This window comes from Pinus tabuliformis, chromosome 9 (genome assembly GCF_031772625.1).
Source record: "Pinus tabuliformis cultivar Carrire ecotype Pingquan chromosome 9, CPIR1, whole genome shotgun sequence".
Taxonomy (NCBI): domain Eukaryota; kingdom Viridiplantae; phylum Streptophyta; class Pinopsida; order Pinales; family Pinaceae; genus Pinus; species Pinus tabuliformis.
Genome location: NC_142307.1, coordinates 444784629 through 444796060, shown reverse-complemented (window position 1 = coordinate 444796060; position 11432 = coordinate 444784629).

Below are 11432 nucleotides of genomic sequence, written 5' to 3'. Positions count from 1 at the left end.
GGCCAAGGGAGGAATCGTAACAGAGGAGCAAGTCATTGCTCGTGCTCAATATTTAGACTTAGTATATACTCAATCGGGCACGCTCTACGACAAAATACCTGACGCCCCTAGACCTGAATTTTCAATTCCTCCCCCTCCTGAATCGAATACTAACTCTCACGCCAGTAATGGCGTGACTGGCAAACGCAAAATTTCTAGTCAAAATGCAAATGAGGGACTTCTTGCCTCAGAAGTAAATGCCATGTCAACCGACAAGGGAAAACAACTGAAACAACCAGGGGGCAAGAAGATAAAGAAAAGGAAAGGGGGACCCCCGACAGGGTGTCATATATGCGATGAGGATCATTGGACGAAAGATTGTCCACATATACCTGAAGTTAAGAAACTCTTCAAGAGTTCAAAAACCCCAGCAGTATTGACTGATCCGTTCCCTAATCCAAGCCAAAATCTGGTTGCCAATCAAAATGCTTCCCGATCCCAAGTGCTTATGTTGTCCACCTCAAAGCAGCAGAATAATGCTTTGACAAGGAATAAAGGTTACCGGAATCCACAGCAGTCGAATAACAAGGCTGATAAACAACCTAGTAGTTTGACAACAACTTTGAACGAAGTTGTGCCACCCATCGTTCCTAAGCCAATAATAAACTCGCCAAAGGGAGTAGTACACAAATCGACATTTAATCCTCGTGCCAAAATAGCACAGAATTATAATATAATAGAGGACCTGACCCAATCATCGTCCGCTATGTCGACACTTGAGGTAGCGCAAAATTGCACCTCCCAAGAGCAAGCTTTATTATCAGCCATAGGTGGGATTGGCCCAATGGATTCCAATCTTGTGGCCATTGATCATAAAGGATATGACCCTAAGTTACCAGCTCAACTAGCTTTCCTTATTCAAGTGAAAGCCCTCAACAAGACTGTTCATCGAACAATTATTGATGAGGGGGCATCTACATGTCTTATGTCGATGAGTTGCTGGAAAAATTTAGGCTCACCACCCTTGTCGAAATCGTCAACGACATTAAAAGCATTTGATGGACGATCATACACTCCATACGGGATTTTAACTAACTTGCAAGTTGAACTGGGGGGCAAAACAGTAGAAGTTGATGTTGAAGTAATCGACGGAAATCTCGATTACAACATCCTACTGGGAAGGCCTTGGATATATGCCATGGCCGCAGTTGTGTCGACCTACTTCAGGAGGATTGTATTTCCTTTTCAAGGAAAAATTACAATCGTCGACCAACAAACATTTCTCCCCAACAGTTCTCAAGTTACGGGAAGCAGCACAATGATCCATGAAAGTAATCAATCACTCCAAAATATCGGAGTAGGTCTCCTAAAAGGCCCTGCCTTAATGGGTACTTTTTCCCTACCGTCGGCAAGTAATCTGGCGGAAGTAGCCATAGTGGAAACCTACAATATGAAATCTTCTATATCCAACGGATTCAGAAGATTCCTAAATATTTTGTCAGCATGGATCGTCGCCTTAATGGAAATACTGTAAATACAGGGGGCTCCGAGGACGGTTCTTATCTCGTGTCAACCTCGTTAAAAAATGAAACAAGGAGTCATGAGGATAGTTCTTTTACTATGTCAACCTCAATAAAAAATGAAACAAATCCCCTTTTCAAAATTCAAAGGTAAACCTTCATTCCAACCACCAAGTTGAATGCAATGAAGCTTGGGGGGCACCCTCCTTTGACATGCGTCATTATGATGTTGGGGGCATGCATAAAATCGAGCAGTTTTAGCAATGTTCATGCTCATTAAAAAATAAACGCAAGAACCGAGTAGTTTTAGCGCATAGTTCATGCTCGTTAAAAAATAAACATAAGTTGTGAGCAATCTTCCCCTAGAGTTCAAGCTCACCCAGAAAAAATGAACCGGTAAACAACCTCGAAAAATGTAACCTTTAAAAGCCATATTAAAAGCCCTTGGTCGTGTTTATATGCCATCACCTCCATCCGTTCATTTGGCCAATCGTTCACCTCCATATGTTTGTTTACCCATTTTGAGGAACAGCTGCGAAGAGTGATTTCACTTAGCCATCCTTGTGACACTGCCGTGATTGGAGAATTCCAACTTGTACCTGGAATCTGCTGCTATCCCTGTTCATCACTCGTTCCTCAAAAGACGAGTCTTCTTTGAGCTCTTTTCACTGACTCGTAAAATATGAAACGTTTGCCGAGTTTTGGCCTTCCATCTCGTTAAAGGACAAGAAGAGCTATCCCTCCTCTAGATTTTAATCTTTTTGGACCTGAGGGATTATTACACAAAAAGATCGAGCACTTGTTTTGTTCGGCTCGTTAAAGAAATCAAAAATTCATCCCTTCTGTATTGTTTTATACTTTTTCGGACTTAAGGGATTAGAAGACAAAAAAGGAATTTTGGAGTTAACTTTTCGTACCTTTTCAGACTCTCTAAAAATGAAAAGGACCGAGTTTTCTTTGTCGTTAGACTCGTTAAAATGATTAAATAGCGACAAACTTGTCTTTAGACGAGAACGAGTTTCCCTATCGCTAGGCTCGTTAAAACATAGCGATGGGCTTGCCCGAAGGGCAGGTTATAGATCAAGCATATGTTATCCTCCTCAAGCTTGACAAAAATAAAGAGGTACTGGTCAGCAATGACTGGGGAAAAATTGGGAGAACCTCACAGCATTAATGGTAGCAAGTCGCTCTTGAACATGACACTTTGTCCTCCGTATCACATCGGGTTGGGTTGTTTCATTCACCGGTCTCATAACCATGGTCTTCGCCACACCATCCACAATTGGGGTAATGCTACCAATCCATCACATCAGTGTCGTTATATGTTCAAGAGATGTGGTTCTGTAAAGAGTCAACCGTGTTCCACCCACTGCCATACATTATCCTTCATCCACTTCATGACCACCACCCTGAATCATACATCACAGTTTGTTTTCACCTCATCACAATCACTAGCTCCGTTCCGTGTCACTGATGTGGGATTCATTAAGGCCCTCCTTTGACGGATCGCTCCTTGTCGACATCAGCTCATTATCCAAGGAGTTGATCTAGGAACACCCCCCTCAGTACTTTGAAGCTTGCATGCCTCAATGGCAAGTTTCTCACTTCCGGCGACAGGTATACATCAATGACCTTCGACCAGAAGATTTTGCATGGTGTTCGATGCCAAGTCTTTTATTCCCACCATGTGGATTGTACTGCCGTACCTTGAGGGTCATCATCCTTATTGGTGACTCCTCTCGCGCTTGTTAACGGTTTACATCATTGACCGGTAATCAAGCGATGTCTTTCCATGTTCGACTTCAAGAAATTCTCACATGGATCGACTTGTACATCGAGTGAAGATCGGAAGAGATTGAAGACCCCGGATCTAGTTTCATCCATCCGGGCTGCGATATATATTCAGGACATAAAGACATTTGATATGTACACCATTACAGCAGATGATCATCCTTCTCAAAGGATGATAATTTCAGCAGAGAATTATCAGTCTACAATCAGACGATCGTCTGTTCTATGTACCAAAATGTATTTATAAAGCTGAGCATGGGAATGCCCGCCTCAGCTAGATCATGAAAAATGTATGAAAAATAATGTATTGTATTGTATCTTATTACAGGACGCTTCTCAGCAGATTGAATGAACTTCGGATCCTCTCAATAAAGCATTTCACCCGATAAACGACCTCATACTTTAGGGGGCATCTGTTATAGACAATTTTGTGCCTTACAGCAACAAGCATGAATTTTCAATAATCCAAGGGATCCAAAGTTCCCTAAACATGATGTTCCTACCCCTAGAGGAACAAGGTCAGCAAACCAACAGCTCTCAGATCAGTTCTCCACCTGAAAACACTCAAAAACAAGCAATCCTGAAATCAAAGCAGGTGCTCCACTAGGTTTCTGCGCTGAAACTCAGTTGCTCCATGGTGTACCTGCGTTGCAAAGCAAGTGGGACAAAGGCCACCTGTGCTGAGCGAAAAGGGACAAGTGGCACAGTGAGTCATTGCTTTGGAATCTTCCAAAAATGACACTTGGATCAGGTATTTCGCCTTGTGATGAGTCAGAGGCTCTGTTTCTCCAAGTGGAAGCAAAGTTCTCCAAGTGGACTCAAGAACTGAAGATCAACTAAAGATTAACTGAAGAGAGAGAGGACACAAGGCAGCTACACATCGGTTGCAATCTGACTCATCCTTTCTCAATTCATCTATATATTGAGCTCTCTCCTATGAGCTCAGGAGGCTGGAATTTTGTGCAAAGTAATGATATGCTGTTGGTTTCACTATTGAGTTATTGGGTGATTGTTTGAGAGAGGTGAAGAAGAGCAATTCTTTCTGCTGGGAGGTGTTGCTGGGTTGGAGCCTTCAATGGTTGTAATACTCTCAGAACCTTTATTTCTTCATTAATAAAAGCTATTGAGGTTCTTCTATGTGCTCTTGTTTCAATTATATATTGTGATGATTGCATATTTGGTTTACACTAATCCATGAACCAGTTATGATTGCATGCCTCTTGTAGTTTCCTTCTTTGTTATTTTGCAGGATCTCATCGTAGCTGGGCGAGCAGAAGGACAAAGAGCTAGGAGCAAGCGGTCAAAGAGAAGAGTTTGGATTCGACATTAAGCGCAAGGCAACGGTTAGTGCTTTCTCCATTCTCTTTTGTTTTCATAAAGAAGTAAACCTTAAGTAGTTTGTTTTACAGTTGTTGCTAAGGAACTGTCACCCTTAGAGTGGGATAGGGTCATCCGAGTTGGATACTTTTCCCTACAACACTAATTAACTCCGAACCTAGGTCAGGCCCCAACAATCCAACATAAATAATGAGGACAAAACTCTCAAATCATTTATTTCCCACACATCACTCTTTAGAACCTTGTAGAAAGTGTGATTGTCAAAACCATAAGAACCTAAATTACATAAAATTAAATTAAGATAAGTGTCTTGAAAATATACCTGAATTTGTTTTACCTAATCAATTGTACACATGGGTTGGACCTTCTCCTCATCACTCGCTAAATCATAAAACCAGGGAGCTTGATTAAATTCCATGAGATACTATGTAGGAATATACGTGGTAATATGTTTTACAACTCCTTCATGGTAAATGAACATTCTACCAAACCTACATCCTTTGAACGCATTCATAGTAGAAAGCCCTGACATCCCAAGGATTATCATATTCCCTCCAACTTTCTATCTAGTCTACATGACCATGAATTCCACTCGATATTCCCGTGAATTAAAGGAAATAATTACATCATCCAAAACTCCTTCAAGCTTAAATCTAGACTCGTCTTTGAGTTCGAGAATACTTGGGGTAGGAAGAAGATTAGTTAGATTAAGAAGCTTCATGGTATGTGTATTCATGATATTGATGGTCACTCCAAGGTCAGTCAAAGTATTAGGAATACACCATGCACTAACATGTATTCAAACAATACGATTTCCACAATCAAGTTATTTCTTCAGTAAATTATTTTTGGTAATTTCATTAACGAACTCCCCAACAATATGAATGGTGAATCAATCTTTCTATTTCCCACTAGTTTCTTTAGGAACATCTCCATCACTATTTTAGGGTAAATGATGATATCTTAAATAAATTGTAGCAAGGGAATTTCAGAAAAAATGTTCCCTAGTTTATTAATCACACCATGCTCACAATGTTTTATGAGTTCACCCTCACCCCATATCTCAGGAAAATGGGGACTTGACCATTATTTCGACGACCTATTCTCTTCCTAACAAAGTCTAGGTCTTCTCATACTTTCCACAGGGGTAACAACTTATTCCTCTATTTTTTCCTCTCCAATAATGAGGCCAAAACTCAACAATGCCTTCCATAACACTAAATGAATATCTTATATATCTAGAGGAGTGTTAACATAGGTTTGGAAGGGTTACAAGTCAACTCGTAGTGTTGCAGCTTAATTTGCAAGGAGTTATTGATATATGATCTCATCCCTGATTGAGATCAGCACACAACAAAATATAATGGTTAATGTGATCTAATAATGGCTCGTCAATCCAAATGGTCATGCATGCAGCAAGGAGTCGGATCTATGTGATAGATAAGAGATCACACCTAGAATCCTCACATGTCGAGGACAGGTTTTTAGTTCGATGTAGATATTGCACTCCACTCGAGCAGTCCAACACATTTGCACCAGATCTCTATTCGTGCACACAAACACAACTAAACAAGGAAACCAGTTGATATTCCTTAGATGATCCTTAGATCAAAAGTAATAGATATGATCATATAAAACATTGAACACAAATTCATGTAAGGAAGGGAACATATATTTCTATTAACGATAACAATGAAATTACATCAAATTTATACCTTCAACTACAAAGAAAATCGTCTCCTCCAACTTTCATTATGGCCGCCTCCGCAAAGGGAGGAGAGCTCTCGCCCTATATTTTGGATTCTATCCATTTCCCCCTTTCCTCTTGGTGAGACTATAAAAGCTCATTCCATCCTCCATGAGAATGTATCTAGACAACTAGGGGATTGAAAAGTTAGGAAACTTCTATGATAATGGACCCCATGTCAGCTCATAGACAAGTGGGTAAATTTGATCTCATTAGTAATGGAAACTCTAGAAACCCTTTTCACAATTATGACATTTTCTCAATTATCTCAATTATGAAGTAAAATATTATATCATAACTATAATATTTTGGCAAAATAATTATGATAAATTTCTCGATTATATAATTTCACCTTTTTATCACGGGATAAATTTCACATAAGTAAAACAAAAGATGAAAAGGGATGCATTTAAGCCAAACAAGGGAGGTAAGTTGAACTTGGGTTTCTCTCACTATAATGGAGTGACAAATAAGGTTATAACATGTAGGGTAAGTTAGGATGCTTTATTTTTTTTGTTAGTGACAAATTGAAGAGGTAGTTGGTTTGGCCTAGAAGGTAGGTTAGAGGGAAGGTGTAATTCAGTGTTTGGAGTTTTTTGTTGATATTTTGGAATTTGATAGTTTTACAAGAAATCTATATACTATGAAGGATAGAAGATAACAATGTAGGGGACAAGATCTATAGCCTAGTCCTCCCCAACCTTGTTGAAAAGATTCGATTTTAGGTGGATGATGTGGCCACATTTTCCATAGCATCAGGATATTCCTTAGTGCATATTATAAATTCAAAAAATGTGAAAATCTCATAACAGTAGGATAAAAAAAGATACCTTGAGTCCTATGTTGCCACAATTTCTTCATTTATAATTAATCAAACTACTCTATTGTAGGACCATCCTTCTTGTATACCATTTTGAGTCCCCATAGAGAAGGGATATTGTCTATAGAGAGATTTTCTACGTAGATGGCATAGACAGTATGATTATTGAAAGGGGAAAAAAATTGGGTTGTTTTTTTTACACCTGGGGTAAAAAGTAGCAAGGGTGGTGCACTTCTCCTCCTATTTCGTCATGAAACTCAAAGTGTCAAACCATATAATCGAAGTACTTAATATATCCATTGTAAAATTTTCCAAAATATTTCTTAATTTTGTCCTTGGCCACTCTATTACATGTCAACTTTTTATTTTCTAAAATATCACAAGATCTTTTCACTATTTATGCTTATCCGTGTAAACAACACTTGCAAAATTTTCTAATATCATCAAAAGTAAAAAATAACACATCTCTTGTTCTCGTCAAGTTTAAGACCTTCACCAATTCCTATTTCTTTCCTTTAAAAATAAAATCTTCCTTGTTTCAGTATCCAACCTATGATGTCTGGCACTTTGAAGAGTATATAAAAATATCTCCATATAGTCTTCCAAACTACTAGCTTCCCTCTCCACCATTATGAAAATTTCCTCCTTGATCTGTTGACTTTGAAATAGTCTTTCTACTTCTTCAGGAATTCATGTCTCATGCCTTCCCAAGTGGTGGTACTCTTTTCTGGTAGTCTTGTGAACCACAGCAAAGTAGAATCTTTAAGGGTAGTCAAAAATAACTTCAACTTATGTGCATCACCAAATAATTCATACTATGACATAAGATGCGAAATTAAAATAGAAAAGTGTCGAGATCCTTACTTACCAACCCTTACAAACATGAAAGGACTCCTAGGGAAATATTATTTATTTGTACATTAGAAATTGGATCGACAATTAATAAACTCAAAGTCATCTCATTCTCCTTCTTTGGCTAGTTCATCTCACCTTCTCCTTTAGCCATTTTGTTCCCTGTGATAGAGCTGAATTCATTTTCTAGTGGTAGAAGTAAAGTAGTTGGGCTACTATGAAGTTGTAACCCTTGTTGGACACCTAATCCTCAATGGGTTAGTGAGAAGCTGAATAGACTAAGCAGTCCAAGAGACCTTGGTATGTGAAACCCAAGAGTCACATATTGTACTATAAATGTATATCTCTTGTTAATAAAAATTGTACTCACATGATTTATCTTTCCTATTTTATGTTTCCGATGTGTGTTTAACATGGTATCAAAGAGGGCAATTGCTGGTCCTACTCCAATTTGAGCCACTTATTTTGTGGTCTCTATATATATGTCAGTTCTGCATTACCTGACCTCTGACTCTTCCTTAAACCCCCTTAGACCTGAAATAACCTACCTCTGCGAGTGCTGCACATCTGTCCATACTGTCAAGTTTGATAGCACTGTCATTTCCTGTTTTGGCGCTGAGGTCTACCAGTGCCACTGCAGAGATACGCCACCAGCTCCTGGTATGCGTTGTTGAATGGTATGCGTATGATTCAAGTTTGAATGCATTTGGTAAGGCAGTTTGAATGCGTTATGCATTATCAACATTTGGTTTAATGAATGCATATTGCATTGATTGTGGGTGCTCATTTGAACACTGTTGAATCTGCTGAGCCACGCAGAGATACCTGTATTGTTTTAATGTTGTGGTATAACATTGTGGCTTGAACGCTGTGGTATAAAGGGTGGTTTTAACGCTGTTGAGTTTTATTGAATGTTGAATGGTAACGCTGCCCATGCGTTTGAGTTTGTATTGCTTTAAACTTTGAATGGTATATGCGTATTAACGTTGTCCATAACGTTTGAATGCATTTGGTGATACCTGTATTGCTTTAAACTTTGAATGGTATATGCGTATTAACGTTGTCCATCACGTTTGAATGCGTTTGGTAACGCTGTCTAATGGTATGCGCCCGTCCAAGTTCTGGTATTAAACTGAGTTGAATGGTATTGAACTGCATTGACATAGTTTTAACGTTGTCCAGTGGTATTTGAAACTGACATGGTATATGCCTATGCCTATGCGTTTGAGTTTTAACGTTGTCCAGTGGTATTGAAGCAGCACAGAGAATAAGGCATCCTTCCAGTTGTTAAAGATGGTATTATTGCATGGGAACCATTTTGTGAGATCTCCGCCAATTGTGGCATGCAATGCTCTTTGAACATCCGGATTGTTATAATAAATGATTGCATAGTTATCAAGACAGGGATCATATGATCCTGCCATTAATTTTCTTCTCGACTTTTGCCCAGCTGTGACATTTGCCAAGCACTTGGGTGTGTATAGACTATACATATCAATCTCTTTTAATTGCTTCAGCGTTTCGTCTACCATTGTTTTACATTTAAGGTTGCTCCATGGTTTGCCACTGAAGAAATCGCAGTTGGATGCGATGATATGGTGAGTCTCGTCTGATATGATTCCATGACTCCACGCATAATCCATGTTACGTTGCCAGTCATAGCCATCATGTGTGTTTAACACATTTTAACAAGCTGTGGGATTCGAATTCCAGATCTGAAAGATATGAGGGTTCTGTGTTTTTTGCATGTCTGAAGGGTGCTTCAACTGTACATTTTCAAGATTTCAATGCTGAAGTTTTACGTTGTCTCACTATACCAAATGTATATGTGAAGAGATAATAAAGATCACATGAGATGCTTACATTACAGCGGATATTCTGTTGAAAGAGCTTGTCCTGTGCATTCCAGTCCTCAAACTATCTGACTTTAAGCGGCATTGGTTTTCCAAGTGACGGGGTCGTCATTGTGATGGTCCTGTAACTCCTACACGGACTACTAGTTTATCACCTGATGTTCACTTCTATGCTGGTGACTGGGGAAATCTACATACTTTACTGTCTGTTGTTGGAGAGAATCAGATTGGTGCTATTTAAAATGCATAGGTGAATAAGAGTTATTGGAACTATTTGGTTATGAGACATTGGAATGTATAAGATCTAATATGTGCTGCCAAAGTTCGATCTTTAAGGGCGCATTGAGTAAGGACAAGTCCAAGCCTTTCATTGATTAAAATAATGTTAAATTGAATATTAAAACATGGGCACATTGTTTGAATTTTGGTCATATATGAATGATGTTTATTGGGTTGATGAGCATTTGAATGATTTGAGTCATTGGGTTTAAGAAGTTATGAATTTGCCTGTTGATGAGTAGATATCGGAATTGAGATAATTACATATATGATGGTTTTTAATGAAAGTATGAAATCAATGGTGAATGATTTTGAACCACATGAAAGATAACCTTCCGCATGCAAATGGTATAGTTGTGAAATTGCCAACTATTGAGGTTTTTTGATTTGGGTAAAAAGCCGAGATGCATGTGATAAAGATTCTGGGTAATAGCAGGGTTGGCCCTGCATCAATTTTGGTAACTACTAGTCCGTTTTAAAGAACCTGGATTCTGGGAACTTGTTGCTGATGCTGATTTGAAAGTGAAGGAGTACTTGAAGGATCCAAGCCAGTTTGCAGTTGCTGCTACCTCAATTGTGGAACTGTATTTAAAACTCATTATAGTTTCTGTCTACATATATATGCATTGATTCCTTGATTCATTTGCTGCACATCTACAAAGGATTTTTCTGTGTCTTTGTACTGTGAGTGGGTGTTACTTTTACTCATTGGGTCATAGTTGTAATCACTTTTTTAAAGGGGTGTAATTTTGACAATAGAGACTATGCCTCGGATTACTGAAATACTAAAGTTCTTAAAAACTCTGATACATTCCTCTGATCATGGTACAGTAAGAATAAGCAAAGCTTCTCTGGTTGACATTAGAACATGTTTGTATAATGTATAAGAGAATATTGAGTTTTTGCAGCTTGAGACAAAGCTACAGCAAGAAGAATTAAAACAAAGGAGCCATCATTCTGAACCTGTTTCTATTCAAAACAATGGAACAGACTCCCATAAACAGCAAGACAATATTGTTGAAGTTCACTCAGATCCAGTGCCCAATAAAGCAGCAACGTTACATGCAGATGCAGAAATTTAGTCTGCACTTCCCAAACCCATCATCAAACCTTGGGAATAGCTTGCCCACAACAACCACAAAAATGGCCTTGGATATGACAAGGACTTGTCCTTTCATATTCTAGACTACGCCAAGCCCATTCAGTTTCAGAGCGCTAGATTCATTCATGACAGTTCACCTGCTCCTTATGAC